Genomic DNA, 13557 nt, shown 5'->3' on the forward strand with positions numbered 1-13557 from the left:
TGATGCTTCACGAATTTTTTTTAAACTTTGCTTTTGCTTAATGTTAAAAGAGGATATGTTCTTTTTGCTACAGAAAGGGGGTAATAATTTGAGAGCAGATAGATGTTCGACTTGGACTTGGAACCTTTGTCCTGTCTCTCATTATACTGTTGGGCAGATCTTCTCCGGTTTGCCCCTCACCTTTCCTTTGTGAACTTTCAATTGTAAGCTTTTTTTCCCCTCTTTTTTAAAAAATTGAAGTATAATTGACCTACAACGTTGTTAGTTTCAGGTGCACAACATAGCGTGTCGATTTTTGTATACATTTCAAAATGCTCACTGTGATGAATCTAGTTACCGTCTGTCACTGCACAGTTATTATAATATTGACCATATTCTCCATGCTGTACATTTCACCCCTGTGAGTCAGTTACTTTGTAACTATAAGTTTGTACCTTTTAATCTCCATCACCTATTTCCCTCCTCCCTCTACCCACCTCCCCTTTGGCAGCCAGATGTTTGTTCTCTGTATCTGTAACTGTTTCTGTTTTATGTTTGTTCATTTGCTTTTTTAGATTCCACATATAAATGAAATCATCCATATTTGTCTTTCTCTGCCTGACTTATTTCACTTAACATAATACCTTCTAGGTCCATCCACGTTGGCACAGATGGCAAGATTTCATTCTTTTTTATGGCTGAGTAATGTTCCATCGTGTATATGTGCCACATCATTATCCGTTCATCTGTTGGTGGGCACTTAGGTTGTTTCCATATCTTGGCAATTGTAAATAATGCTGCAGTGAACATGGGGGTGTGTGTATCTCTTCAAGTTAGTGTTTTTTGTTTTCTTTGGTGGGGGGAAAAAGTGGAATTGTTAGATCATATGGTAGCTGTATTTCCAATTTTTTTTTAAGGAATCTCTGTACTGTTCTCCACAGTAGCTGCGTCAATTCACATTCTCATCAACAGTGTACGAGGGTTCCCTTTTCTCTGCATCCTCCCTAACACTTGTTACCTGTTGTCTTTTTGGTGACAGCCATTCTGACAGGTGTGATGTTATAAACTTTTATTATATCATTTTCCTAATGTGACAACCCAACAGCTAAAAGAAGTAGCAGTGTGGTCTTACATGTCAGAGTACATCATGATAGTTGAAAGTAGCCCCCATTGTGCAACTTAATTAGGTGGTAAAATTTGAGGTTACTGTACATGTTCTATTAACGTTGTTTCCAAGCTTTCTCTAGTGGTGGAGTTCTTTCTTTAATGCAGTCTTGTGGGGAAGCCACCTTGCAGTTGCACCAATGCCTTTGTGGAGGCTGTATTTCTCCTTTTAGTCTATTGTCAAACGAATTACCTGCTATAGTGAAAATTTGAAGGTATGGCTAGGGGAAGCTTTTATTTTTTTAGCCCACTTTAATTTTTTTTTAAACTTTATTTTTTTTAAGTTTTTTTTTATGTGGACCATTTTTAAGGTCTTTACTGAATTTGTTACACTGTTGCCTCTGTTTTATGTTTTGGTTTTTTGGCCATGAGGCATGTGGGGTCTTAGCTCCCCGACCAGGGATTGAACCTGCACCCCCTGCATTGGAAGGCGAAGCCTTAACCACTGGACCACCAGAGAAGTCCCTAGGCCATTTTAATTTTACTTTTGTTATGCTCAGGTATATAAAAAGACTTAGTTCTCTGAAAAAAATGCCTGTTTAAAAAATTTTTTTTGTTTCTTTTTAGGCATTTTAAAAAATTCTGTACTCAAATTGTCAGATAAACTATAGCAAAGACTAAGATTTGTAATATGTATATTTTCTATTTCTTTAGTTTCTTTTCTCTCTTCCCTCTTCATCTCTCTCCTTTCCTTTGTGTTTAATTTGCTCTTTTTCTAGTTTCTGAATATAAAAGCTTAGCTCATTTATTTTAGACTGATCTTTTGAAAGGACAGCTTTTAAAGCTTATTTTCTCTCTAAGCCATAGTGCAGCACATAGCCCATGCCAGTCTGGATTTTCTCAGTGAACATACTCTCCTGAGACGATCTCATCCACCCTTTTCATGCGGATGGTTCCTTAATCTCCAGCCAGACCTGGCTTTAGCCTCTGTGTACAAATGCCCAAACGTATACTGAGCGTTTCCCCTTGAAGCGTTCACAGCAACCGCAAACTTGAAATGTCTTAAACCCAGCAAAACCCCTCTCATCTCATTCATCCTTTCCTCCCTCTGCATTCCCTTCAACCACTGACAACCAAACACCATCCTTTCCCTTGTAGTTCATGGTGTCGCACCCACTGTTCACGTCCCGAGATGCGGTGTCATTCCTGCCCTTGCTTTCCCCTCCCTCTCTGACAACTGCCCTGTTGATTTACAGGGACTTAGTGCTTTTCTGGATCTGTGAAGGGCAGGGACTGTCTCATTCACCTCTGTCTTAAGTGCCGTTCTGGGTACAAAGTGGCCGCTGGTTTTATCGACTGAATTGATGTATGCTGACTTCAGTATTGATTAAAAAAAATAATTTTTAGCTGAAATGTACATCTTCACGTACTGGTATAAACTCTTACTGTGCTTATTCAGGAGAGACCATAGAAGAGAGAGAATGTAAATTCTAAAGAGGCCGCAGGAAAGGTTCTAGGGGAGGACTCCTCGGTCTCATGTAATGAGTGAGATTCACGTAGAGAATGGCAGGGTGTGGGGAGAAGCTTTTGGGCAGAGTTGAAGCAAAAGCATAAGGATGCCTGGTGGGTTACTGGGAGATGGAGTGAACTTGATGGGACAAGGTTGTGGATGTGGGCAGCCTGGGGATGGGAACCCAGTGATGACCGTTCGGTTAGGGTTAGCTGGCGGTGACAAGGAGCCTGGATTCTGACCTTCCGCCCACTGCAGCCATTATTGTGAACTTGCACAAGTCAACCAACTTGTAAGATTCCTGCGTATGGAGTGAAGTTAATGCCAACCTCCCGGAATTACTGTAAACAAAAGAGAATGTGAATATAGAGCACACTACGTGCTCCAGTGTCCGGATGGTATTCCTGGTACTTGGGTTTCCCTTGCCTTCTCCTCGCAGCACTGCCTCCTCTGTCCCTTCCCTCCCTTGTCCGCGTGTCCCCGCCAGCCATCCTCCCCTCATGACCACGACCCACTCACAGAAGGACAAGCTTTGCCTTTTCTGAAGGCACTCTTCATAACTCCTGTGGTGCTTGTAACACAACACAGTGTATTTTCGTGTATCTCACTTACGTTTTACCTACACAGCCCTGACATAAATGAGGGCAGGATTTGGTTTGACTATTTTTGTGTGTCTTCTTCTCAGACTGCTGCCTTGCCTTCCCCCTGCTCCAAACTAGAGTGTTACTTTATTCAGTTTGAAATACTTCCTAATTTTCCTTTTAATTTCTTCTTTTACCCTACAGTTTAGAAGTGTGTTTAATTTTCAAATATTTCAAAAATTTCCAAAGAGCTTTTCATTATTGATTTTTAATTGCGGTCAGAGAACACGTTTTATATAATTTCAGTCCTTTTAAATGAGTTGAGACTAGTAGAGTACAACTGGTTTATCTTGTTGAATGGCCCACTGTGTGTTCTTTTGTTGGGTGGAGAGTTCTTGAAGAGCCAGCTGTGTCAAGTTGCCTTATAATGATGTTCAAATTGCTATATACTTTCTTGTTTCACTGGTTTTGTTTTTTTTTTGCGGTACGCGGGCCTCTCACTGCTGTGGCCTCTCCTGCTGCGGAGCACAGGCTCCGGACGCGCAGGCCCAGCGGCCATGGCCCACGGGCCCAGCCGCTCCGCGGCATGTGGGATCCTCCCGGACCGGGGCACGAACCCGTGTCCCCTGCATCGGCAGGCGGACTCTCAACCGCTGCGCCACCACGGAAGCCCTTATAAGTTTTTATGGATCTATTTTAGCTCCAGTGTAGTCAACACGGTCTGTCATCTCTGGCTCCTAGGAACTCTAACAATTTTCTGGCTTTGTGTGAACTCTGGAAATCTTTTCTCTGGCAGTTCCTTGGCCGTTATTCTTCCCCTGATGAATTTTGCCACGCATATGTGCAAATTGGAATTTAGCCAAAGAGTCGAGGTGACCGTATGCAAATTTCTAGAGGGTCTGTTTTGCATAGTCCCACCCTCCTCAGTTCGCGCTCTGTAAATTCTCAGCATTTTGGCCTCATCACCCTGACATGTCTGTCTCCTCAGTTTGGTGACACTGCCAGGCTTTTGTCTGGGTTCCCCCTTCATTGCACTTTTGCCCAGAAATTGTTTTCAAGTAGAAAGGTATGATCGTTGGGCTCACCTTGTTTGTTTCTCTTCTCTCAAGTTCCTTTCCTACACTGCCTGTTGTTTGATATCAGAAAAAAAGTAGTTTCCTAGGGCTTCCCTGGTGGCGCAGTGGTTGGGAGTCCGCCTGCCGATGCAGGGGACGCGGGCTCCGGGAAGATCCCACGTGCCGCGGAGCGGCTGGGCCCGTGAGCCATGGCCGCTGAGCCTGCGCGTCCGGAGCCTGTGCTCCGCAACGGGAGAGGCCCGCGTAACGCAAAGAAAAAAAAAAAAGTTTCCTAGATTCCAGTTTTCTAATTGTTACAGTGAAAGGACACTTATTTGGACCTCCTTGTAAACCTCACGGTCAGAGACAGATCTCAACTGGTGTATTTTAAACCGTCAGTTTGTGAGATAGGATAATCTCATTTTACTGTATATTTCCTTGGTCATTGATGTGTGCTTTTTTTTTTTTTTTTGTCTTAATTAGCTCAGACTTTCTGGGCTCGCTGTGGCATGGTCTGAGGGAGCCAGCTGATTAAATATCCTCTCACTTGGGTTGTTATTACAGCCGTGGAAAGTCACCCCATACCAAAAACTCAGGTGTCATGCTGGGTTCAGTTTTCAAAATCTCAATGTAGAGTTTGCAAGGGGGAGAGAAGGGGAAGAGAGATCCTTTTCTGTAAGCAAATACATCTTCCTGAACTTGAGGAAGTCCATGAGTTTTAATTGGAGAACTTAGTGGAAGTTTGCAACCTAGCTCTAATGTTAGTCACACAAGAGACAGCTGTGACATGGGGAGAGGAAAAGTACATGACTGCTGGCATCTCCCACCGTCAAGGGCTAAAAGTACAGCAAGAGGATGTTACGTTCTACAGGTGACATAGGGCATCATCCTGATTTTTTTTTTTTCTTCACTAAAATAATTCAATTCTGTTTCGGGGCTTTTTCTCTCTTTATAAACTTAGGACTGGTTTTTAGGTCCACTTGGTTATGATATTTTTGTGTAAATCAAATACCAATGTAGTATGCTTGAAAAATGCGCTATTAAAGATTGATATCCTATTTAAGTTTGTATTAAGTGTGTGGAAGTAATTCACTTGCTATAAAAGCATTTATAGGCACAGATGTGTTTAAGATACACTACTGTATGCTGTCGTATATTTTCAGAAAGATCTCAAATATTTAAAACAGTAAAGATCTTTGTTAGCTTGATCAATAGATACTAAATTAAGAATTTAAGCTTGCTTAAAAAGGCAGCTCTGATACATTAACTGTTAATTTACCAAAACATAATAGGCAACTTTTGAATTAAAAACTTTTGCACAAAGCATCAGGGCCCCTAGGAAAGTGTTATTCAAATTTTTCCTAATGACACAATGGTAACTGATCATGAGTGGCTATCTTGTGCTTCCTTAGGGCTGTCTTTGTGTCTGGGCATGAGGACAGTGCACTCCCTCTAACTTATGTTCTCAGAGGTTGCTGTGCTTGGTCAACGTGTGTGTGTGTGTGTGTGTGTGTGTGTGTGTGTGTGTGTGTTTCTGTGCCCTTCCCTGGGATGAGCTGTCACTTCTGACCAGTGACTAGTGTGCCTTTACTGTAGCAATCTTTTTCCTCCCCTTGTCTCTAATCTGAGATAGAGCTGTATCTAGTTAGTCTTATTAGAAACAGGGATAAACAAATATATGCTCACTTCTAAGGCAGGACTAAAGTTCTGTTACAAGGAAACTCTTCGGATTTTAGTGAAACGCTTTCTTCCATGAGCTTGAATTTCTCTACGGGCATTTTTATCCCCAAATTGCAGCTGGATAGGCAGTTTGCCAGCGGGCTAAGTTAGAGCTGGGTGAAGTGTTAGTACTTAGCATTAGGATGTGGTGATCTCAGGTACAAATCGTCTTCCCTATTAAATTTTCCTTCAGCTGGAATCGAAATTACTTCTCCTTCTTTCGATACAAGCTGCAGGTTTAACTGAAGGGTGGGAAGGGCTGCGGGAGATACTGAGAGGTAAAAAGCAGAGAGTAAGATAATTATCAATCATAACTGCTAACCCGGCACTGTCCAGTAGAAATGTGAGTGTATTTGTACTTTAATAGTATACTTCCCTTGACTCAGTATATCCCGCATGTAATCTCAACACAATCATTATAAAAATGGAGACATCTTACATTCTTTTCTTGAATACCAAGTCTTTAAAATCCGGTGTGTGTTGTACACTTGTGTGTATCTCTCTTCTGACCAGCCATGTTCCAAGTGCCCAGTCGTCACGTGTGGCCAGTGGCTACCGAGGTGGACAGCACAGTGTTAGACCCTGGTTGTTGTCTGATCTGCATTGCTCTTACCATTAAAGGTTTCTACCTGCACACCCAGATTGCAGTAAAAGTAAAGTGTTGAAAGTTTACAGTGTAACAAAGTCCAAGCTCCTGTTGCTCTGCTCACTGCCCAACAGGGAAACAAATCGAGGGACAGGGTGTCGGGCAAGGAAGAGCGACTTTATTTGCAAAGCTGCCAGACGGAGAGGATGGTGGACTTGGGTCCCAGAAAACCATCTTGCCTGAGTCAGAATTTAGGCTTCTTCAACTAAGTGTCCATCGACAGATGAATGGATAAAGAAGATGTGGCACATATACACAATGGAATATTACTCAGCCATAAAAAGGAACGAAACTGAGTTATTTGTAGTGAGGTGGATGGACCTAGAGTCTGTCATACAGAGTGAAGTAAGTCAGAAAGAGAAAAACAAATACCATATGCTAACGCATATATATGGAATCTAAAAAAAAAAAGGGTTCTGAAGAACCTAGGGGCAGGACAGGAATAAAGACGCAGACGTAGAGAATGGACTTGAGGACATGGGGAGAGGGAAGGATAAGCTGGGACGAAGTGAGAGAGTGGCATGGACATATATACACTGCCAAATGTAAAATAGTGGGAAGCAGCCGCATGGCACAGGGAGATCAGCTCGGGGCTTTGTGACCACCTAGAGGGGTGGGATAGGGAGGGTGGGAGGGAGACGCAAGAGGGAGGGGATATGGGGATGTATGTATATGTATAACTGATTCACTTTGTTACACAGCAGAAACTAACACACCATTGTAAAGCAATTATACTCCAATAAAGATGTTAAAAAATAAAAAGCAGTCTTCTTTGATACTAAAAGGGGAGGGAGTAAAATGAAAACACTTCCTGGTTCCCATCAGCCTCTGGAGGGGATGTGTTGATTTCTCCCGCCTGCGGTCATTCACAGGTGGGCCTGGGCAGGATGTTCCCTGTGAGCCAAACAAGAGTGTTTTAGCTTAATGCTCTTTAGCTGGGGGGGCAGGGGCCCCAGAGATGGGCTGTTATGTGTAATTTAAGCTTCTAGGCAACATCCCTTTAGTGATGAACTTGTAACAGTATACAAAGGTTCTTCCTTATTACAACAATACCTGTTATAATGCACTTGGGAGAGCTATCATGGAATAATCTCTGGACTTCAGGAAATTCATAACTCTTACTTACCAGTACTCTAGCCAGGAAGTTTTTACCTCTTTGGGTAATTGACAGGGGTTTTTTATGAGGCAGTCCCTCACCATGATACAGATTTGGGGGCAACCTTAAACACCTGGTAAATATTTTCACCATGAACCGTGACTCCACTGTAGGGAAAGAAGAGTTCGTTGGGTCAGTTAGTACAATATATCAGTAAATTGTTTTTGTGTGCAAGGAAAATATGGGACTTAATTTAGACTTCTGAGGTACAGGAGCGGTATGGTTGGAGGGAAGAGTGGACACAGGGATGCCCCTTGGAATCTGAGACTCAGAGTTGATGCTTATCAGTGCACTGAGCAGAGGGGTTCCTGGTTGGAATATTGAGTAAGTAAATACAGAGAAATTCTTGGGAGAGATGACTTTTGACAAAAAGAGGGTTGTGCATGCGTTGAGGAATTATAGTAGCTGATACTTAGATGTTTAATAAGTCTTCTGTGGTGTTGGAACATTTTCATTTGACAATTATCACCATATAAATTCACAGAATTAATTTAAAAAGTTGTGCTGGGCTTCCCTGGTGGCACAGTGGTTGGGAGTCCGCCTGCCGATGCAGGGGACACGGGTTCGTGTCCCGGTCCGGGAAGATCCCACATGCCGCGGAGCGGCTGGGCCCGTGAGCCATGGCCGCTGAGCCTGCGCGTCTGGAGCCTGTGCTCCGCAACGGGAGAGGCCACAACAGTGAGAGGCCCGCGTACCGAAAAAAAAAAAAAAAAAGTTGTGCTTGTAAAATTAGAGAGTCTTTGTTAAGTCTAATACCTCGCAGGAGGGCATATCAGTGTTTGAGGTCAGGAAGATTAAGAGATTCTTCTGAGGTTTGGAGGTAGGATTATGCCTTTGGATTAGACAGGCTTGAGTTCATTGTAACATGTGGTGTAGTAGCTATGATGAGATCATTGCATTAATAGTGTCAGCATCAGGTGTGGGAGCCTGCCACAGAGTTCAGCTTTGTATTTACCGTAAGGCTGAAGTTTTAACCTCAGGGAGTGGCTGCTTGACAGCTGTGTACACCCATAGCGATGGGGACGGGAGAGTACAGAATTAGGAAATACAGAATTAGGAAATACATTACCTAGAGTGAGGCTCTGTTGATGACGAGCTGTACCTTTCAGGTGGTTCCATCTTACGTTTCCCTCAAGGAATTCTTTTTTGGGGGGTTGGTTTTATTTCTTTTCTATCCTCCTATAAAACATGATTAAGTTTATTTATTTTTTAAAGTGCACATACCGCCTTTTTAAAAAATTTAATTAATTAATTTGGTTGTGTTGGGTCTTCGTTGCTGCACGCGGGCTTTCTCTAGTTGCGGCGAGCGTGGGCTACCCTTCGTCATGGTGCGCGGGCTTCTCATTGCGGTGGCTTCTCTTGTTGCAGAGCATGGGCTCTAGGCACGCGGGCTTCAGTGGTTGTGGCTCGCGGGCTCAGTAGTTGTGGCTTGTGGGCCCTAGAGCTCAGGCTCAGTAGTTGTGGTGCACAGACTTAGTTGCTCCGCAGCAACTGTGGGATCTTCCCGGACCAGGGCTCGAACCCGCGTCCCCTGCATTGGCAGGTGGATTCTTAACCACTGCGCTAACAGGGAAGTCCCCATGATTGTTTAGATCATCGGCTTTTGACTTTGAAACTTCTGCTTAATAGCATTGTTTTTCGAAACCGATTTATTCTTAGAAGGTGATGGTAAAATTCAAAACAGAAAGTAAAAGTCTTTCTTTTGAAAGTTACTTAGGCCAGCTAACATGCCAGCACGCACTAAGCACGGAAATGAAACCTGCATCCCTGCCGGCAAGCGTGACTCACCCGTGTGAGAGCAGGGCAAGTGTGCTGGGCCCTTCTGTGTCGGCTGTCCCGTGTCTGTGGCGGAACCGATTTCCTGGTGTCAGGGGTCTGCTTGACACCAGGGCAGAATGCGTGTATATGTGGACCCTGAGCTGACGGGAGAGCTAGCTGAGGTCTGGGGCCTGCAGGTGTGTGTAGGAGGGGCCTCGCTTCCTGCTGCGGGTGGGTCTGAAAGTGGCTGCTTCCGAGGATGTCTGAGGGACGGGGACGTGTTATGCAAGTGAAGAAAGACCTAGCGGCTGGCTGTGTTGAACTGCAAAGAAACTCAACTCGTAGACACTGAACTCATTGCTGAGTTACTCTTCGCCCCAGTGTTTTCTACCAGGTGAGCGTGCTCATCCAGTGATGGTTACAGCAATGATAAGGGTTGATACAGATGAAATGCTTAGACAGGGCTCAGCAAAAGATAGTGGTGCTTTTTATCATAACGATGACCCTGTGACCTGAAAAGGTCGGCTGACCTGGTGACACCGACTTGGGGGAGGGGCTGGAGGTCCAGGTTCCTCCAGCTGCGTCTCCTTGGCGTTGTGCTACCTTTTCAATGATTTTCCATGTTTGAAACTTCCTCACGTCTCTGTCTGAGAAGAAACGTGAGACACAAAATGTCGCTTCAGCATGAGAGTCGGGAAGAGCCGTCGCACTGGGAGAGCGCGTCTTGTGTACCTGAGGAGCTGGGAATGAAGGTGGATGACTTGGCCTCCGTGCTGGTTTGTTCAAATCTGCGCCTGCTTTTGGAGGTTAAGATCGTTGATGGAAGAAAAGCGTTATGTTTGCTTGTCACCACGGGTCATAGGACCCTAACAGGCTGGTCTGCACATGACACGGGATGGTGGCTGACACACACACGCGTGCCTTTCTCTTGTATGTGGCATCTGACTTCAAGGCACTCAGACCCTCCTCCGCCCTGGGAAGGATTAGGAGAAACATCAGAACGGGCAGGAATAGGCAAGCTAGGCTTTTGTTTCTGAGGAGACTTTGCAGATCAGTTTTTCTCTCCCTTTTATCATATTTACAACAGACATTGAGGGGGGCTTGACTCATCGTTTTCTACCCTGAAGAGAGAGCTCAGTGGGTCTTTAAAGTGTTGTATGGCATCCAGGAGGATGATGTCAGGGCAGGACATTAAAAAGCTCGCCTCTGTTTTTGATCCTTAGCGGGTAGACAGGGGAGGGGTTGGGAGAGGAGAATCATCTGACAAGAGACATCTTAATTTTTCTCTCCTGGGGAAAGTTTCCCCAATCAGAGAGCCGAGGTGTGTGGGATACATGCAGATAAAACTGAGGGGTAATAGTTTTGTTTTCTTGAATTGCCCACCTGTACATTCAAAGTGGTCTGGAGCTGATTTGAAAGCCGCTGGCTCTTCCAGCCGGCAGGTCCTGCAGGGCTGCAGGTGGATGGCTGACGCAGGCAGCCCGGAGGCAGAGGACGGACGGTGGGCTCTGTGGTTTGCGCAGAGGGAGCCCAGGTGAGGGGGAGCCAGCTGGGGACACGAATGCCCCCTGATGAAGCCAAGCCAGACCCATCATGGACTGTAGCCCCTGAGGGTGTGGATCAGAGGAGGCAGGAGGCATCCGTGTCCAAGGACCCCGGCTCTTCCCTGCCCCCCATTTCCCCAGCGCCATCTGAAGGAAAGAAGAGGAAGAAATTCTGGGAGGCAAAGCATCTTTACTCAAGAGGGACTTAACGGCACTTACAGGAATTTTTGAAATTATCAAGTTGGATTCACTTCTAAACAAAACCGGGTATTTCTCCTTTTTCCCCCCAGTTCTCTTTTGGGTGGTACCTTAGGGTCCAACTTGTAACTCCTTGAATTCAATCTACAACGTTTTTCTCCATCCACGTAAGACAGGATGTGAAGTTTTGTGGCCGTGTCCACTTTGTTTGTTGGATACACTTACGGAGCACCTTCTGTGTCCCTTCAGTGGGGAGTGCAGGTGAGCACGTGGGCCCCGTGATCATGAGCTTACAGCTAATGTTGGAAGACAGAGGACGAGCAAACCAATTTCCTAAGTGCAGTGAAAGAAAGGACACGGAGCCAGGGAAGAACGCAGCAGGGCATGCGGTAGGGATGGTTGTCAGGCAGTGCCATGGGAGGAAGTTGGCATAAAACCAGCCTAGAGGAAGAGAATTCTGGGTGGAAGGAAAAGCAGGTACCAGGGCTCTGGGGGGAACAGAGTTGAGGAGTGGGGAGAAGGCTGCTATGGGGGGAGCTTCAAGACCAAGGGAGAGATGGGTCACCAAGGATGCTGGAGAGGTGGGCTGGCTGTGAGGCCATGTGCAGCGAACGTGTGTGCCTTTGGCCAAAGTCTTGTGGGTCTTCAAACTGCTTAGAACAGGCCAACTCCAACTTCACACTGCCCCTCTCCTAGGATGAACTGTTCAGAGACCACATTTGTGCATGCTGAATCGGCGATGGAATTTTAAAGTCTGTGTCCCTAACCTGAGCCCAGTTTTGAGGTCCCAGGAGGGATGGAGAATATCCATCCCAGCAACAGAGGGACTTGCTCCAGAAAATTCACTGGGCTTGTATTTTAAGCCTTAGCCAATCCAGCCCATATAGAAAAATCCTCTGAATTGAATATCTGAAGCATAGCTTTTCTTCTTTGTGTTTAGTTTTGTCTATTAAACGTATTTCCTTAAAAGCACATTTGTCTTCACGTAATCTACATGATGGATTTCACATACCTAAGGTATAAAATGGGTTTCCAGGAACAGCCCAGTTTGTATTACTGTGCTTACTGGAAACTAGGCTTCAGAAGACTGTGGCTCACCTTTCACCCGCCAGCTGGAGCCGGCCAGGTTGTGAATAACGCATCACTGGCCTGTGTCTCTGCTCCCGTGGTACCATTCCTGGAAGGCTTCGTGCTTTCTCTGCACATCCAAATCATAGCCATTCTTTTTTTTTAAATTTATTTATTGTTTTTGGCTGCGTTGGGTCTTCGTTGCTGCGCGTCGGCTTTCTCCAGTTGCGGCGGGGGGCCGGGCGGCTACTCTTTGTTGTTTCGGTGGCTTCTCTTGTTGTAGAGCACAGGCACCAGGCGCACGGGATCTAGTAGTTGTGGCACGCGGGCTCAGTAGTTATGGCTTGTGGGCTCTAGAGCACAGCCTCAGTAGCTGTGGCCCACGGGCCCAGTCGCTCCGCGGCATGTGGGATCCTCCCGGACCAGGGCTCGAACCCGTGTCCCCTGCACCGGCAGGCGGATTCTCAACCACTGCGCCACCAGGGAAGCCCCATAGCCATTCTTATAGGCTACTCTTCGTTGCGGTGCGCGGGCTTCTCATTGCGGTGGCTTCTCTTGTTGCGGAGCACGGGCTCTAGGCGCGCGGGCTTCATTAGTTGTGGCATTGGGCCCTAGAGTGCAGGCTCAGTAGTTGTGGCGCATGGGCTTAGTTGCTCCGCGGCATGTGGGATCTTCCTGGACCAGGGCTCGAACCCGTGTCCCCTGCATTGGCAGGCGGATTCTTAACCACTGCGCCACCAGGGAAACCCGAAACTTTTTCTTAATGAAATCGCCCTGGTTTTGGGCCCTGTTATGAGCCTGGCAGTCACCTTTGTCCTCTGAATTCCCAGATTTTTGTTCTCTCTGTTTCTGTTGCCTCAGCTAAAATGTAAGCTTCTGCCTTAAGCTGTGTGCCTTTTCCCTGCCCATTACCCGGCAGCGTGCTTTCCGTCTAGGAGGTGTCCGTAACTTTGGGTGAATTAGCACCCCACAACATTTTAAATCATGGCTGCACAAAGCCTCTTATTTCCCTCCCCATCTCCTCTTTCCCTGAAAAAAGAGAGGGCTTCCCCGGTGGCGCAGTGGTTGAGAGTCCGCCTGCCGATGCAGGGGACACAGGTTCGAGCCCTGGCCTGGGAAGATCCCACATGCCGCGGAGCAACTAGGCCCGTGAGCCACAACTACTGAGCCTGCGCGTCTGGAGCCTGTGCTCCGCAACAAGAGAGGCCGCGATAGCGAGAGACCCGCGCACCGCGATGA

The 13557-nt window shown here is 46.1% G+C and overlaps 1 protein-coding gene across 1 annotated transcript in view; it reads left to right on the forward strand.

Annotated features, from left to right (window-relative positions):
* Positions 1-13557, forward strand: part of ATP8A2 (ATPase phospholipid transporting 8A2) — a 526430-nt gene that overhangs the window by 68703 nt on the left and 444170 nt on the right. The window lies entirely within an intron of this gene.

Source organism: Leucopleurus acutus (genome assembly GCF_964270905.1).
Source record: "Leucopleurus acutus genome assembly, chromosome: 18".
NCBI classification, from domain to species: Eukaryota; Metazoa; Chordata; class Mammalia; order Artiodactyla; family Delphinidae; genus Leucopleurus; species Leucopleurus acutus.